The sequence below is a fragment of the Eriocheir sinensis genome, chromosome 20 (assembly GCF_024679095.1).
Source record: "Eriocheir sinensis breed Jianghai 21 chromosome 20, ASM2467909v1, whole genome shotgun sequence".
NCBI classification, from domain to species: domain Eukaryota; kingdom Metazoa; phylum Arthropoda; class Malacostraca; order Decapoda; family Varunidae; genus Eriocheir; species Eriocheir sinensis.
In genome coordinates, this window is record NC_066528.1 from 15,197,886 (window position 1) to 15,217,014 (window position 19,129).

At 43.9% G+C, this 19,129-nt stretch overlaps 1 long non-coding RNA gene across 1 annotated transcript; it reads left to right on the forward strand.

The window, feature by feature from the left end:
* The first annotated feature begins 1,524 nt into the window (after positions 1 to 1,524).
* On the forward strand, positions 1,525 to 3,713 carry LOC127001234 (uncharacterized). The gene is made up of 2 exons (XR_007754946.1): positions 1,525 to 3,157; positions 3,203 to 3,713. It is a non-coding gene; the product is annotated as an uncharacterized LOC127001234 (long non-coding RNA).
* Positions 3,714 to 19,129: the final 15,416 nt, after the last annotated feature.

Sequence of the window (19,129 nt, forward strand, 5' to 3'; positions counted from 1 at the left end):
GAGTATGCAGGAACCATTATCATATCGGTTATTTGGTGTTCCCGTGTATGCATGGTAATTTCTTGTGATATTTGGAATGTTTATGTAGAAATGTTCAAACAAGAGTGACTAGTTTCGATACAATAATATAATGATGTATTGGCAATAAGTGGAAATAGAATAGTTGGTGCTGTAAGCCGAGAAGAGGGAGAGAATGCGTGATGTGTTTAATGGCAGACTTAGGAAGTGTGAGGAAAATGGATATGATTTAAAAGGTCACTCCAGGCGCAACAATAGACACCGAGGCTGGCAGCGGATGTGAACGTGATTATGTTTGTGATAGTGTGTGTGTGTGTGTGTGTGAGAGAGAGAGAGAGAGAGAGAGAGAGAGAGAGAGAGAGAGAGAGAGAGAGAGAGAGAGAGAGAGAGAGAGAGAGAGAGAGAGAGAGAGAGAGAGAGAGAAAATTATATGGGCGTGGGCGCTGATTCTGTAAATAGTGTTAAGTAAATGAGTTTCCAAGTGGATCCACTTTGAGAGGCGTCTTGATACTCCCCCTCTTGTAAGTGTTTAAGTCCTAGGCAGGCACGAACACAGATGCAGGAAATCTGAACCAGAGATGGACTAAAAATATTCGAGATTTCTAGTAAAGGGAAGTCACTAACGCCCCACAGTGATTTTTTTTTTTACAGGGGAGGCAGCTCAAGGGCAGAAAACAACAACAAAAAAAGAAACAGCAGCAAAGAAGCCCCCTGGACGCCGCTCCGAGGAAAGGAACAAGAACGAGAGGCCAGAGGAGAGGTCAGTTTCGGGTGGAGAGGCGCCTTGGTCCTCTCCTCTGGCTGGGTCTTGGTGGGAGGGAGGGGCGGCTGCGTGGGACTTGTCTTGTGTGGAGTCTGAGTTGGAGGCGTGAAGGCTGCACTGAATAAGACAACAGACTTACATCATGAGTTTATTTAATTCAAGGGTTATGGGCAGCACCGTCTTGACGCCGAGCACTTATTTATTTTATTTCTAACAAACTCAAATATAGCGTCTAAGAATCACTGACAACTATGAACACATGTATCCGGTCGGCCATTGTGACACAGAGCTATGAATCATGATTACAACAACAACATCACCACCAACAAAAACAGCAACAACAACAGCAACAACTTCTGCTACTTCAACTACCACTACTACTACTACTACTACTACTACTACTACTACTACTACTACTGACCTGAAGACCACCCATCAACCCGGACTCTAGAGGAGCCGTCAAGCGAATCAAGAACGAGTTCCGGGGCAGTGAGAGGCAAGCAAAGATGGCGCATACATAAACACTGCCTCCGCCAGAGAAACGGCCGGCTGACCATCCCCACCTAGAAGAAGCGAAGCCTGGGCCGACCATCACCCAGAAAGAAGCAAGGAGCCTCATCAGGCCCCACCCAGAAGAAGCCTTGAAGAAACCATCGACCCCCCGACCATCAAAGAGAAAGAAGGCCAACCCCGAAGGCCATCTCAGATGCAGGAAGATGCCAACCGGCGCAACACGTAAAAAAAAACAAAAAAAAAAAACTATACTCCTGTTACTACCACTGTTACTGCTGCTGCTACCATTACTGGACTAAAGGTAATAACAGTTACTTGTAATATTCATTCCTAACTGCAGATTGATGAGAATATGTAGACATAAGAGTTCATATATCACACTCCTATGTAGGGAACACATCGTGGGAAAGTATAAATTAACCAAACACGAACCACAACTAGACTTATAAATGATCAAACCCAAAGGCGTGAATTCACCCTCCGTTCTGCCCAGGTCCTGCCTCGCCGCCCAGCCTACAATCCGGCCAGACATAAGCACACTTGGCAGGAGTTACATAGATGGAAGGGTCCGGCGAGGTATTCTTGTCGGGGCCTGCGACGTGATGTGGAGACAGCTATACAAAAAGGTGGAGTCGAGACGGACGTGTTCCCTGTATCTTCCACGCGCGAGGCCTTGCTTTAGTTCACCTTCTCACGCAAGGGAATAACAGTGGTAGGAGTTTAGTTCAGGGAGATCAACGGAGGCGACGCCTCTGTGTGATCGCCTGCCAGGATGCTGCTTCGTGCCCTGCTCCTGGTTCCGCGCACAGCCGCGTAACTACGAGAGACCATGGGCATTTTTTTTACATCAAAGGATGCGGCTCAAAGGGCAACAAAAAGAGTACAAAAAAAGCCCGCTTCTCGCCGCCCCCACAAAAGTAGCAATACAGTTAATTCCCATTACTATATCTAAACAATTACTATGCCTACAATGATTAATAATACTTCACACTAATTCAAAATTAAACTGGAATAACACACACAGAAACATCTTAGTAAATCAACAGCTGAATCATCTTTGCTTGTAACACGACCCGACTTCGGCGCCACTGTTGGGGCCAGGGACAACAGCCGTGCACCGCCGCCTCCACGGGACACGGCAGCGGCTGGCAGGACCTGGCCCCACCGAGAGACGCGAGCCACACGTTTCCTGCCCCGTCGAGGAGAAACAGGCCAGGGAGGGATGTCGGACGGAAGCCTCCACCCTCATGGGGAAGATCACCGCTCCTCCAAGCACATGGGAAACTTATCTTGATCAACTCGGGAATCATTTCCTCCAACAACCAGCCCGAGAATAGAACCTGGGCGCTGGAGAGACAAGGTGGACTCTGGCGCTACGGTTCCTGGGTGGAGGCGGCGGTTACGGGGCAAGGCAGGGGTTCATACCTGGTGACCTGCAGCGTCCCTGGCTGATCCTGGGCCATGGCGGCGGGGGTCATGGGCCGAGCAGGGGTTCACAAGCTGTTCTAGGTGACTTGCACGGCATCTCTTCTGCCTGCACCTCGGCGGCCGGACAACGCAAGTCGACTGAATGCACCGCTACTGTTTCTGTTGACCTCTTATCTTTTTTTTTTTTTATCATCGTCATCGTCTCTCTCTCTCTCTCTCTCTCTCTCTCTCTCTCTCTCTCTCTCTCTCTCTCTCTCTCATCCACACACACACACACACACACACACTAAGGTGAGACAGAGAGTTTCCACTGCCGCTCCAAAATGGCGATCGTTGCTGCTAACTCCTTCTGCTTCACCACCTCCACAGCCAACGCCGCGGCCGCCAACACCACCGCCACCCACACTAACACCACTATTACCACCGGCAGCACAGGTGTGGAGGGCGGGCCAGAGGAAGGGTTCTCCGTGGTGGAGTCAGGTGTGGAGGGCGGGCCAGAGGAAGGGTTCTCCGTGGTGGTGTCAGGGCAGGTGTCTGGTGGTCCGTTGAGTAGCCATTTGGAGGCGCCAAGAGCATGAACGTCCATGTGTGTGATGTTCTCCGACCCAAAAGTTCCATATCTCGTATAGACACAACAGTTGACTTTCACTTTATATTCGAGCTTGAAGCGTGTGGAAGGCACAACCTCCATGACCTTTACTTCCACCTTCATCAAGTTCCACGTGGTATTGCTCAGTTTGCAGTTCTCAAACCCAAAACAATGCCATTCTAGGATGTGTATGTTTCCCGCAACAACGCAGACAGCCTTAAAGTCATCTCCCGGCTTTACAATCAACGATGTCGACATGACCTTTTGTGGCTGACGTTTGATCTCTTCATAGATTCTCTCGTTTCCATCCTCCACGACTACTACATCAGGCTTGACAGAGTCCCTGGTGGAGGCGAGGCCGAGAGCACTCACGAAGACCACCACGAGCAGGACAACCACAGCCACGCGTCCTGCCATGACCGATGCGTGCGTGTGAGTACTGGATGCAAAAACACAGGAAGGCGGATATCACGAGCGTCTCTCTCTCTCTCTCTCTCTCTCTCTCTCTCTCTCTCTCTCTCTCTCTCTCTCTCTCTCAGTCTCGAAGAGGAGAAAGGATAACAACAAAAACAACTAAAACAAAAGCAACAACAGCAAAAATAAGAAAACAAAACAAGAAGAAAGTGTTCCACATCTTCTTGGGTTTCCTTCAGAGCGAACAGAAGAACAAATGACGCAGTGGAATAGTGTGTGGCAAGAGGATGTGTGTGTGTGATTATGTTTGTGACACTGAGAGAGAGAGAGAGAGAGAGAGAGAGAGAGAGAGAGAGAGAGAGAGAGAGAGAGAGAGAGAGAGAGAGAGAGAGAGAGAGAGAGAGAGAGAGAGAGAGAGAGAGAGAGAGAGATTTACATAGATTTACATAGAAAATCAGACCACACAGACCCCATGGTCCAGACTAGGTGGTCTGTCCTTAAACCTAAGCGATTCTACATTAAACTACATTCAACTACCACTACTACTACTACTACTACTACTATACTCCTGTTACTACCACTGTTATTGCTGCTGCTACTATTACTGGACTAAAGATAATAAGTTACTTGTAATATTCATTCCTAACTGCAGATTGATGAGAATATGTAGACATAAGAGTTCATATATCACACTCATATGTAGGGAACACATCGTGGGAAAGTATAAACTAACCACACACGAACCACAACTAGACTTATAAATGATCAAACCCAAAGGCGTGAGTTCACCCTCCGTTCTGCCCAGGTCCTGCCTCGCCGCCCAGCCTACAATCCGGCCAGACATAAGCACACTTGGCAGGAGTTACACAGATGGAAGGGTCCGGCGAGGTATTCTTGTCGGGGCCTGCGACGTGATGTGGAGACAGCTATACAAAAAGGTGGAGTCGAGACGAGCCTACCGGCGCTATAGGTGTTTACATAAAAAAAAAAGGGAGGGATGCCGGACGGAAGCCGCCACCCTCATGTGGGAGATCATCGCTCCTCCAAGCACATGGGAAACTAATCTACTCTGGAATCACTGTTTCCAACAACCCGCCCGGGAATAGAGCCTCGGCGCTGGAGACACAAGGTGGACTCTGGCGCTACGGTTCCTGAGTGGCGGCGGGGGTCACGGGGCCGGGCAGGGGTTCATACAGGCTGTTCTCGGTGACCTGCACAGCATCTCTTCTGCCTGCACCTCGGCGGTCGACCGAATGCACCTTTACACTGTTCCTGGCTGCCAACGCCCTCTTCGTCACTACCGTTACTGCCACAGCCGCGGCCGCTGCCACCCACACTAATACCGCCATTACCACCGGCAGTACAGGTGTGGACGGCGGGAGAGAGGAGGGGTTCTCCGTGGTGGTGTCGTGGCAGGTGTCTGGTGGGCGGTTGAGTAACCATTCGGAGGCGCCAAGAGCAGAGACCGTCAGGCTTGTAATGTTCTCCGAAGTTTTATAAGCATTTTTCGTTTGGACACAACCGTTGACAGTCAGATTGATTTCAGTGTGGAAGCATGTGGAAGGCACATCCTCCACGACCTTTGCTTCCACCTTCATCACATTCCACATGGCATTGCTCAGTTTGCAGCTTTCAAAACTAAAACAACGTCCTAAGAAAAACTTTTCGGAATCCACAGCAACGCAGACACCACGAAAGTCACCTCCCGCCTTCACATACAACGATGTCGACATGGATTTTTGTGGCTGTGTTTCATTCTTCGTATAGATTCTTTCTGTTTTCTCCACGACTACATCAGGCTCGACACAGTCCCTGGCGGAGGCGAGGCCGAGGGCGCCCACGAAGACGACCACGAGCAGGACGACCTCAGCCTTGCGTCCCGCCATGACCGGTGCGTACGTGTGACTACTACATGGAAACACACAGAAGCGGATGTTTTTCATTATACTCTCTCTCTCTCTCTCTCTCTCTCTCTCTCTCTCTCTCTCTCTCTCTCTCTCTCTCTCTCTCTCAACACACACACACACACACACACACACAAGGATTCACTAATGTAGGGTCGAGAATATCCTCTGCCGCTTCAGAATGGCCGCCGCTCCAGCCAACGCCCTGTAATTCACAACTGCAACTGCCAGAGCCGCCACCAGCACCAGCAGCACAGGTGTGGAGGGCGGGCCAGAGGAAGGGTTTTAAGTGGTGGTGTCAGGGCAGGTGTCTGGTGGGCCTTTGAGTAGCCATTTGGAGGCGCCACGAGTAGTAATCCACAGGCGTGCAATGCCTCCCGACCCGTAGGTGTCATAATCTCGTTTGGACACAACCGCTGACTGTCAGTTTATATTCGATCTTGAAGCGTGTGGAAGGCACATCCTCAACGACCTTTACTTCCACCTTCATCAAGTCCCATGTGGTTTTGCTCAGTTTGCAGCAAAATATTGAAATGTTCTAGGGAGATCGTACCCGGTAGAGGCACCAACGTAGACACGATCAAAATCACCTCCCGGCTTCCCATAAACCGTGGTCGAGATGGCGTTTTGTGGCTGTGTATCATTCTTCTGATAGATTATGCGTCCCGTCCCCTCCTCCACGACTACACCAGGCTCCACACAGTCCCTGGCGGAGGCGAGGCCGAGGGCGCCCACAAAGACCACAACGAACAGGACAACCACAGCCACGCGTCCTGCCATGATCGGTGCGTGCGTTTGAGTACTTCATGGGAAAACACACAGAGGCGGATGTTGTTCTCCTACCTACCTACCTACTTACCCCTCTCTCTCTCTCTCTCTCTCTCTCTCTCTCTCTCTCTCTCTCTCTCTCTCTCTCTCTCTCTCTCTCTCTCTCTCAACTCTCTCTCTCAACTCTCTCTCTCAACTCTGCAAAACTTTAGGCCAATTAGTAATGGCAAAATAATAGGCCGATTAGTTTGAAGTCAGTTACAGGTAAAATGCTTGAGTCAATAATACCAGATAGTATGAGGGACCATATTGACAGACAATTTAATTCACGACAAGCGGTGATCATTGCCAGGTCCCTATTCAAAGACGCCGCAACTTCACCTCTGTTGCTAGGAGAGTGAACAGAGGAGTATAGAGTTGTATCATCAGTATATGAAATAAGCTTATTTTCGAGGTTGATGCCCAAGTCAGAAGTAAAAATGTTAAAAAATAAAGGTCCAAGGACACTGCCCTGAGGAACACCAGAGACACCAGGCAGAGGAGCAGAGCAGGCACCATCAATAACCACATACGTGAGAGCGAAAAAGAAAAGTTGAACGACGAGAAAAGGAAAAAAAAGACATTATTATTAGAAGAGGTGAAACAGGTAGAGAGGGAGGATGGTGCGGACACCAAAAGGAAGAAAACAAAATATGGTACAAAAAAAATATATAAATGAAAGAGGAAGTAAAACGATAGAACGCAAACTTGGTCCATATTCTAAAACGTAAAGAGCTCCCATTATGACCAGTATTTCCTGCGGCCACGGGAAGGATCAACGCGGTTTTCCCTCTTAATTAAGGCGCTGGTGGAAGTCTGGAACACCTATCACTGGGATCAGAAAACAGGTCATGAGACTCCAAACAACTTCAACGACAGGCTTTTTAAATAGACGAACTAAGATACCGATACGTCTATAAATATCGGCCAAGGACAGAAGTAAAAAATAAAAAAAATCATGTCACCTTCTAAATAATCCATCAACCCGACAGTCAGGTAAATGCTCAAACGGGTTAGCGAGAGGGAAGCCGTTACAGAAGACCCATTAACTATCCAAACCCATTAATCATCCAATTTACTAATGGGTCTGCCTGAATAAACTAATTAAGAGATTCGATCCTCAATTAAATCAGACTTACAAGACAGGTAAGGCGGAGTCATTAGTGTTAATTAGCTTCCAAACAGGTGTAGGTTGAGGAAGGAAGGAAAGAAGGGAGAAAGGGAAGGAAGAGAAGGAAGGAAGAGAGGGAAAGAAGAGAGGAAGGGGAGGAAGGAAAAAGAGGTTGGCTGAGAAAGAAGAGAAAGATAGGTGGATACGAGAAGATAGAAAGAGGAAAAGAAGATAGAGAATAGATGAAAGGAAGCGATAGAAAGGTGGATAAAAGAAGAGAGAGGAAGACAGGAAAAGATAGATATAGATTAGGTGAGAAAAGAGAGAAGAGAGGAAGAGAAGGTGGAAATTAGAAAAGAGAAAAAGAGGAAGAGAGGAAGAAAAGGGTGATGAGGTGAGAGGAAGAGACGAAGTGAAGATGCAGAATAAGTAAGAGAGGAAGAGGGAGGTGAGTAAGTAGAGATAGGGAAAAAAGAAGAAAGAAGGAAGGAAACGGAGAAAAGTGGTGATGGTGGAGGTGATGATGCTGGTAGTGGTGGAGATAAAGATGATGGTGTTAGTGATGGTGATGCTAGAAGAAGTGGTGGTGATGGTGGTGGTGGTGATGATGATAATGGTGATGAGGTCATGAAAACTCGTGACATAAGTGAGGTTGCATGCCAGGCTGTGGACGTGACGAGACACACACACACACACACACACACACACACACACACACACACACACACACACACGTCACAAGCATCTCCGTGACGTCATTCACTTTCCCGTGTAAAATTTGAGTATTCCCTGAATAACCCCACCATTCCCCCCTCCCTCCCTTCCTTCCTCCCTCCTTTTCTGGCATCCTCACCCTCCCTCTTTCCCTCCCTCCCTCTTCCCTTCTCTGTCCACATTTACCAGTCATTTCCCTCCGTCACGCACACACACACACTCACGCACACACACACACACACACACACACACACACCTCCTCTCTCCCCCCCACCTCAAACACCCCCACATACCTCCTCTCTCTCCCCCACCTCAAACACCCCCACACACACATACCCCTTCCCCCCTCCCCCTACACCCAAACACACTTCCCCTCACCCCCACCCCACCAACACCCATTCAGCATTCAAGCACATGTGGAATCAGATGTGCCTGCAGTATCTGACGCCCTCGCTGACGCCTCCAACGACTCCGACGACACCCTTTTAGCACACTCTGTCGGCCCCGCACGCAGCCCTGACGTGCCCTGAAGAACAAAAGAGGTATGACTGAGAGGGAGCTGTCGGGCTTATCACAAGTTTACCCGACAGCGTGAAGGCATGTGGGAAATGGTCGGTTTTAAGCGTGAGATGAATGAAAGGGAAGGAGGTGAGGAAGAGGGGGGTAAGAGGAGGAGGAGATAGGGAAGAGGAAGAGGAGAAGGGAAGGTTGGTGGTGGGAGAGATGGAAGGTCAGAAAGGCTGCAAGGGTAAAGGGTACATATGATAAGCAATGGAGGTATATAAGGAATCAAGGGAGATGGAGGCCATGATGGAAGGAAGGAAACTGGGTACATAGAATGAGGTTTGAAGATACGATGGATAGAATGAATGAATGAAGGAAGAAAGGAAGGAAGGAACGAAGGAAGCAAGGAAGAGATGGAAGGTCACGATGGAAGGAAGGGAATTGGGAACCTAAAATAAGGTTTGAAGATACTGAATAGATGGAAAAAAGAAAGAAAGAAAGAAAGAAAGAAAGAAAGGATGGGAGGGCTGGTATGTGTAAGTATGTGTGTAAGAGAAAATAAAGAAGTGGAGTGAGAGGTAATATTGTTGGTAAAGCCTCATACGACATTTAAGAAATCATCCCTCCCCGAGCTGTCTCTAGTGTGTTGTTGTTTTAGAGGAAATAATAAGTAAAAAAAATCTAAACGTTAAAAAGCATAATGAGCTGCTCCTAGGCCGTATTTTTCCGTCTAGAGGAACATAATTTAGTTCTTGTTCTCCCTCTTCCTCTCCTTAACCCCCCCCCCTCCACCCTCCCCCACGAGCTACCTCTAGGCTGTTGTACAAGAGTAAAATATAAGATTGTATATGATGAAAAATAAGATGGTAAATGGTAAAAAATGGGTAAAATACATGGTAAATGGTAAAATAAAAGATTGTAAAAAATAAGATTGTAAAAAATAAGATTGTAAAAAATAAGATTGTAAAAAATAAGATTGTAAAAAATAAGATTGTAAACAATAATACTGTAAAAAATTAGATTGTAAAAAATAAGATCGTAAAAAATAAGATTGTAAAAAATAAGATCGTAAAAAATGAGATTGTAAAAAATGAGATTGTAAAAAATGAGATTGTTCTCTGTCCCATCACCCACTCTCTTCCTGTTATTCATCAATGATCTTTCCATAACAAACTGTCCTGTCCACTCATACTCTGATGACTCCACTCTGCATTATTCAACTTCTTTCAACAGAAGAAGTACACGACTTCAGACTGGAGGCTGCAGAACGCTTAACCTCAGACCTTGCTATCATTTCCGATTGGGGCAGAAGGAACCTTGTGTCCTTCAATGCCTCAAAAACCCAATTTCTCCACCTATCAACTCGACACAATCTTCCAAACACCTATCCCCTATTCTTCAACAGCACTCAGCTATCACCATCTTCAACACTAAACATCCTCGGTCTATCCTTAACTCAAAATCTTAACTAGAAACTTCACATCTCGTCTCTCACTAAATCAGCTTCCTCGAGGTTGGGCGTTCTGTATCGTCTCCGCCAGTTCTTCTCCCCCGTACAGTTGCTATCCATATACAGGGGCCTTGTCCGCCCTCGTATGGAGTATGCATCTCACGTGTGGGGGGGCTCCACTCACACAGCTCTCTTGGACAGAGTGGAGTCTAAGGCTCTTCGTCTCATCAGCTCTCCTCCTCTTACTGCTAGTCTTCTACCTTTTAATTTCCGCCGCCATGTTGCCTCTCTATCTTCTATCGATATTTTCATGCTGACTGCTCTTCTGAACTTGCTAACTGTATGCCTCCCTCCCTCCCGCGGCCCCGCTGCACTCGACTTTCTACTCATGCTCATCCCTATACTGTCCAAGCCCCTTATGCAAGAGTTAACCAGCATCTTCACTCTTTCATTCCTCACGCTGGTAAACTCTGGAACGATCTTCCTTCTTCTGTATTTCCTCCTGCCTACGACTTGAACTCTTTCAAGAGAAGGGCATCAGGACACCTCTCCTCCCGAAATTGACCTCTCTTTCGGCCACCTCTTTGTTTTCTTTTTGTGAGCAGCGAGTAGCGGTCTTTTTTTTTTTATTGTTGTTTACTTTTTTTGTGCCCTTGAGCTGTCTCCTTTGTTGTAAAAAGAAAATAGATTGTAAAAAATAAGATTGTAAAAAAAAATTGTAAAAAATGATTGTAAAAAATGAGATTGTAAAAAATAAGATTGTAAAAAATAAGAATGTAAAAAATAAGATTGTAAAAAATAAGATTGTAAAAAAATACTGTAAAAAATGAGATTGTAAAAAATAAGATTGTAAAAAATAAGATTGTAAAAAATTAGATTGTAAAAAATTGGATTGTAAAAAATTGTATTGTAAAAAATAAGATTGTAAAAAATAAGATTGTAAAAAATAAGATTGTAAAAAATTAGATTGTAAAAAATTAGATTGTAAAAAATTAGATTGTAAAAACTTAAATTGTAAAAAATTAGATTGTAAAAAATAAGATTGTAAAAAATTATATTGTAAAAAATAAGATTGTAAAAAATTAGATTGTAAAAAAATTAGATTGTAAAAAATAAGATTGTAAAAAATTAGATTGTAAAAAATAAGATTGTAAAAAATAAGATTGTAAAAAAATAGATTGTAAAAAATAAGATTGTAAAAAATAAGATTGTAAAAAAATAGATTGTAAAAAATAAGATTGTAAAAAAATAGATTGTAAAAAATAAGATTGTAAAAAATAAGATTGTAAAAAATAAGATTGTAAAAAAATAGATTGTAAAAAATAAGATTGTAAAAAATTAGATTGTAAAAAATAAGACCGTAAATGGTAAAACAAAACACAGTGGGCCGCAGCTGCCTTCCCCGCGGCGGCTCGTTGGGCATGCAGGGCGCGGCGCGGTTGTCTCGTCTTGGCGCGGGCACGATCATCCTTGGCTGCCTTTCTTTTATTAGTTAAGTTAAGGCAACGAGACACGGCCTGCGATTTATTTTGTATTAGTCTGGCAATAAAACTCTCCCTGCGTGCGATCCTTTTCTATTAGGAATTAGAACCCTTGACCACCTGGCGCCTCCCCATTCAGCTACATAGGACTTTGCTTTCCGAGTTCTGACCCATAAATATTGCACGGAAAACATCAGTAATTATCTATAAATGAATATTGCTATCGAGGTGGGTGCGACAATTTTTTTGATGTGAAGGCGGCAATGGATAGCGTTGATTCTACATGCCGCGCCGCACGCCGCCGCCCGGAGAACTGTCTGGGAGGGACTTTTTTTAGCGAACAGTTTTTTTCTATTTTGGGATTCCGGAATATAAGTTACTGTTTGGAGCCAAATGTCCAAACACGGTACCTGCTGGTCGAGAAAAAATGCGTATTACACATTGCTCGTATACGGTCTAAAATTTGCGTATATATAGCAGAATGTGCGCGGGCTGGTAAACGCTCTGTAATGTCCTCGTAGTTTTAAATTGTTCTCAATATCCTACTGGTCTTATTCCTGTACTCAATTTTTTTTCGTTTTTTTTATGGGTTGGGGTGAACATCGTCTTTGGTTTTGTTTTCTTCTTCAATATTTCCGTCACTTCATTAATTTCTTCTCTGTCTACCTCGTGAAAAGCTGTGTGGTTATTTCGACATCTGGTCTTAAAATAAGTGCTTTACACACACGCTGCTGCGGCAGGCAACACATAAGAACATAAGAACGGCTGTATAAAAAGTTGATAAACAAAAAGTGGTGTCCCCGTTGCGTAATGATAGCCAGAACGGTCTATTGCAACATGATGAGTACGACACTAAGGTAACGCTGCCCCCTCCATCCCCCCCCCCCCCCCCCAAGCCCTATTTCCAGTCTGAGATGCACGGGACGCAGAAGGAAGGCAGACCTCGGCAGCTGCTTGTAAGTCGCCGTGCGTCAGGCCGCGTGTGACGGCTCGCCGGCTGTGTGGCAAACATCCTTTCCTGAGTCACCACAAGCGCACACTCGTTTACAGACTGGCCAAAACAGCGGTGCCAAAAGCGTCCCAGTGTGTGCATGAAGAGGCTGACGCTCGGCCACGTGGTAAACCCGATGAGAAGTGGTTTACAAATTCCGGGGTAATTTATTAAGCCGTTATATGCAGAGTTCAATATAGCCCATCAATAAGACCTATGGTGTTGGACTTGTTTGTCTTGAGTAAGTAAACCCAGAGTGAGGGAAGCTCAGGCAAGGCGAACATGCAGGACGAAGACGACTGCATAACGAACAGGCCTGCATAGCGACCAGGGAGGGAGTGAATACAAGAGTTGTGTTCGAACACGAATACGAATACTTCAAATTCAAATGAATACGAATACGAATTCGAATACATTGAAATGGTTTAAATTCGAAAACAAATACGAATACTTCTTGAAAGTATTCAAGAATACATTCATGAATACTTTTCATTGAAAAATACGTTCTTGACGCAATTGCGTAAACCACAGTTCTAATGTTATGCAAATGTAAAATGAGCTCATGACCCTGTACTGTACACGACCATTACACGTCCGCACAGGAGGCTGGAGTTGTAACAAGAACAACGGCTGTTATTTATGATAATAAATTTTGAAGTTTTATCAGATTATTCGCAGAATACGAATATTTTCCCCTTGTATTCGAATACGAATGAGAATACTTTTTCTATCAATATTTATTCGAGCACGAATACACCAAATACGGTATTCGAATGTATTCAGATACGAATACCAAATAAGAATACTCCATCCCTGATAGCGATCAAGCCTAAATAGCGATCAAGTCTGCATAGCGACCAAGCCTGTGTTACGAACATGCCTGTATTACGAGCATGCCTGCATATCAAACCAGCCCACATTTCGGACAAGCCTGCATTTCCAACACTGTCATGCATTGCTGATAAACGCTCTGTAATGTCCATGTAAAATTTTAAAATGTTCTCAAAATCCTACTAGTCTTATTCCTGTACTCATTATTTTTTTTTGTGTGTGTGTGGGTTGGGTTGGGGTTGGGTTTTTTTTTTTTTTTCTTCAATATTTCCGTCGCTGTATTAATTTCTTCTCTATTTTTCTTTTCTCTTTCTTCTTGTTCTTGTTCTTCCCCTTTCCCATCATCTTTTTCCTTCTCCAGCATGTTATCTTCTTTTCTTCTTCCTCCACCTCCTCCTCCTCCTCCTCTATGTTTTCGCAAGACTTAAAATGTTCTCTCAAGCCTTTAAATGTTCTCGCAAGCCTTTAAATGTTCTCGCAAGCCTTTAAATGTTCTCACAAGCCTTTAAATGTTCTCGCAAGCCTTTAAATGTTCTCGCAAGCCTTTAAATGTTCTCGCAAGCCTCTATAACATTCTCGCAAGCCTTGACTAACACGAACCACTAACGGGAAGGTGGATAGTATATATAAAGTCGAAGGTAAACGTATGCAAAGTTATAATGCATTTCCCGACAGCACCAACAACTACCGAGCAGAAAATCACAGTAATAAGCTCATAACTGTTCAGTAAAACCCCGAACCTAACAATTACCACCGACCCAAAATGTTAGTAAAGGGAACACACACACACACACACACACACACACACACACACACACACCAAAAAATATCATATAAACATCTTCACTCTATCATCAGAAATTTCTTAGTAATAAAACCTCCACATTAAACTCTTGGCCTCGTTTTTGTCTTCGTCTTGTCTTCTTCGCCTTCCTATCTTTTCTTGGTGTTATTTTTTGTTTTCTTGTCTTTTTTTTTTGGTTATTTTTTGTTTTTTTGTCTTCTTGGTGTTGTTGTTTTTTGTCTTCTTGTCTTTTCTTGGTGTTGTTCCTCTTTGTCTTCTTGTCTTGGTATTGTTGTTCTTTGTCTTCTTGTCTTTTCTTGGTGTTGTTTTTATCATCACAGTTCTTGTCTTCGTCTTTTCTTCTTCAGACACCTTTAAGGGGGTCGTTGGTTTAGGCGAAGACAATGAAGATAAAAGACAAAGAAAAGCTAAGACAAGAAGACAATACAGAGACGAAGAACAAAAAATAACAAGAGAAAGAAATGATGAAACAGACGAAGAAGACAAGACGAAGACAATGAAGATAAAAGCAAGAGAAGGAAAAGACAAGAAGACAAGAGGAAGATAAGACGAAAACAGAAAATAGCAGAATACCAAGAAAAGACAGCAAAGAAGACAAGACGAAGACAAAAACAGTGAAGATAAAAACAATACCAAGAAAAGACAAAACAAAGAAGACAAGACGAAGAAAAGACGAAGACAAAAATAATGAAAATAAAAACAAAACCAAGAAAAAAACACAAAGAAGACAAGACGAAGAAAAGACGAAGACAAAAACAATGAAAATAAAAACAAAACCAAGAAAAAACACAACAAAGAAGACAAGCCGAAGAAAAGACGAAGACAAAAACAGTGAAGATAAAAACAATACCAAGAGAAGACAAAACAATGAATAAAAAAGACGAAGACAAAAACTATGAGGATAAAAACGATACGAAGACACAACAAAGAAGACAAGACGTAGAAGAGACATAGAAAAAAGACAATGAAGACAAGAAGACAAAGAACACAAAACAAAAAGAAGACAACAAGAATCTAGCCAGCATCTTCACTCCACCATCAAGACTCCACACAACGCTTTCCCGAAGACAAATAAAATCACTAACATCGTACCATCATCAGGATCAAGAAAACGAAGACAAAAAAAAAAAAAAAAAAAAAAACTCCGCATCTTCACTAGACATCAGTTCAACATTTTGGGGTTCAAGTAGGCCTACACACAATTGACAAGGCTTTTGCAGCAGTTCAGGGCATTTCCAGGGGTAGTTTTATGACCCTTCTGGTAGCTTGACCCTCCTTCTGAACCGTGAACCTAACATTTCCAGGGGTAGTTTTATGACCCTTCTGGTAGTTTGACCCTCCTTCTGAACCGTGAACCTAACATTTCCAGGGGTAGTTTTATGACCCTTCTGGTAGTTTGACCCTCCTTCTCCAGGGGTAGTTTTATGACCCGTCTGGTAGTCTGACCCTCCTTCTGAACCGTGAACCTAACATTTCCAGGGGTAGTTTTATGACCCGTCTGGTAGTTTGACCCTCCTTCTGAACCGTGAACCTAACATTTCCAGGGGTAGTTTTGACCCTTCTGGTAGTTTGACCCTCCTGTACCATGAACCTAAAGAAACACACATGAAAACCCGATTGACCTCCTTTTTGACCTTTGGAAATAGTTGATGTGGGTGGCGAGTGTCTGGCAATATCAACCCAAGACTTCACAGAGCGCTTTACCGGCTACGCACCGAATCGCTAGTATCGTCTTATTATTAGGAGTTCTGACAGCGTTGCGGGAGGCACACAAAAAAGCCAATTCAGCGTCCACATTATTAGCGAGTCTTATGAGGAATACTAATATCGGGAGGGGAACGCTTGGCTAGGCAGGCCGCGAGACGAGCTTGTTGAGCAGTGATGGTTCTGTCTGCCTGGGCGAGCACGGGTGATAGCGCCTGATGGTAATTCGATATGCAAACCACCCGCTAAAGATGCTAATAGGTATGAGAGGCGGGCATGCGTGAAAGGAGATGATGATGCTGCTATACTGCGATTCGCCCTAACTGCAGACACTTGTTCCAGCATCGCAGTACGTAAGACAGGAATACTTAGCGATGGAGTTAGTAATAGCAGAGATCTTTGGTTATAGTTAAAGTCAAGGAGATAATGCTGCAACAATACTGTGTTTCACCTTCACAGCAGACACTTGTTCCAGCATCGCATAACGTAACACAGCAACACTTAGCGATAGAGTTAGTAATAGCAGAGATCTTTGGTAATAGTTAAAGTCGAGTAGGAGATAATACTGCTACTATACTGCACTTCCTCCTGACTGTAGACACTTGTTCCAGCATCGCATGACGTAACACAGCAACACTTAGCAATGGAGTTAGTAATAGCAGAGATCTTTGGTAATAGTTAAAGTCTAGTAGGAGATAATACTTCTACTATACTGCACTTCCTCCTGACTGCAGACACTTGTTCCAGCATCGCATTACGTAACACAGCAACACTTAGCAATGGAGTTAGTAATAGCAGAGATCTTTGGTAATCGTTTAAGTCGAGTAGGAGATAATACTTCTACTATGCTGCCCTTCACCCTCACTGCAGACACTTGTTCCAGCATCGCATGACGTAACATAGCAATACTTCCTCCTGACTGCAGAAACTTGTTCCAGCATCGCATGACGTAACACAGCAACACTTAGCAATGGAGTTAGTAATAGCAGAGATTTTTGGTAATAGCTAAAGTCATCTGATGTTGCTCTCAGCCACTTAACCCACCATATCATTACTTAGCGTAGCATTACTTAGCGATGGAGTTATAGAGAGTTAAAGCCGCTTAGTGAGTTATTAACATAGCAATAGTCAACAACAGAGTAAGCGATGGGGGCAGGTCTAAGTTCGTCTAAAAAAAAAAACAAGCTTAATAATCAAACTATCGACACCTACTTGATCCTGACTGCAGCCACTTAGTCCAGCATTGCATTACGTAACATTTATTTATTTACCCTTTAGCTTTTCCTTTCCCGCTACCAACACCATGCATATCAACTCCCGGTCTCTCCAGTTTCCATCTTGGGTCGCTATACTACTGTTTCTTATTTTGGCGACGTACTTTTTAACAGTTTCATCTTGTTCTTGCGATACGATTTTCTCACTCCATATCTTTTTTCCCCTTTCCCCTTTCCCTCAACTACTACTACTATTCATCAAGCCAAGACCTCTCTGGTGTCTATCTCCGAGGACATAAACCCCACTAAACAGAAGCGCCTGAATCCACCTCCTCTCACGAGCCGCTGATGTACGAAGATTAACAAGTCACAGGGAGATGGAGTGGCGAGTTTATCTTCAACTAAGGAGGAAAAAATCTGTTCTAAACGTATTTCTTGCTGCTTAACCGTTCGTGTTTCTTCCCAACGTGACAAGCGTGACACCTCGCCGTTTTTAAGCTGCCTGAATGCCGGGAAGGAGGGGAGAGGAGGAGAAAAAGGAGAAGCATGAAGCGAGTGGTTGACGAGAGGAGTGAAGGAGATTGGGGTAGGAGGGAAAGAGAGGGAGGAGGAGAGTTAAGTTAGAAAGGCAAACAAAGACAAAGTGAGAGATTGGGGGAGGAAGGAGAGAAAGAGAAAGCGAGAAGAGATTAGAAGAAAAGAAGACGAGAAGTGAAATAGATAGAAGGAGAAGGAAGAAGAGAAAGAGAGAGAGGAGAGTTAAGTAAGAAAGGCAAACAAAGACAAAGTGAGAGATTGGGGGAGGAAGGAGAGAAAGAGAGAAGAGATTAGCAGAAAAGAAGACGAGAAGTGAAAGAGATAGAAGGAGAAGGAAGAAGAGAAAGAGAGAGAGGAGGAGAGTTAAGTAAGAAAGGCAAACAAAGACAAAGTGAGAGATTGGGGGAGGAAGGAGAGAAAGAGAAAGCGAGAAGAGATTAGAAGAAAAGAAGACGAGAAGTGAAAGACATAGAAGGAGAAGGAAGAAGAGAAAGAGAGAGAGGAGGAGAGTTAAGTAATAAGGAATAAAGAAAGAGAGGAGTGAAAGAGATAATAAAGGAGAAAGAGAAAGAGAGAGGATGAGAACTGTTAAGAAAGAAAGGGAAAAGAGATAGAGATGATAATTAAAAGTGAGGAGAGAAAGAATAAAAGCAGGATAAGAAAAATGGTTAAAGGAAAAAGAGAAGATGAAAGAAAGAAGTGAAAATGAAAAGGAAATGAAAAAGAAGAGAATATATGAAGGAGATGAATAAGAAAGAGGAATACAGAGAAAACGGAAAGAAATGGGAAGAAAAGGAAAAGAAGAAGGAGATAAGGAGGAAGAAAGTGAGAGAGATAAATTAGTTGTGGAAGTGAATGAGGGGAAAATTCTCTCTCTCTCTCTCTCTCTCTCTCTCTCTCTCTCTCTCTCTCAGCCCCGTGTATTCATTCCTCCACCACTGCCAAAATTCCTCCTCCTCCTTCTCTTTCTCCTCCTCCTCCTCCTCCTCCTCCTCCTCTTCTTTCTAGTATTTTTTTCATGTCTTCTTATTATCTCATTTCATGTTATTTTCTTATTATTATTACTGTTATTGTTATTTTTATTGTTTGTTATTACCTCGTCTTTTTAATATTTCTTTCCATCCTCCTCCTCCTCCTCCTCCTCCTCCTCCTCCTCCTCCTCCTCCACCTCCTCCTCCTCCTCCGTCTCTTTATTGATGTCTTTCTTTTCTTTTATTCTGTTCATTATAATTTTCTTCTTCGTCTTATTCTTTATCTTCTCGTTCTTGTTTTTGTTCTAATTCCTGTTTTCTTGTTCCCCTCCCGCCCCTCCCCTCCCCTATCTCTCCCTTTCTTCCCCCTACCCTTCCCT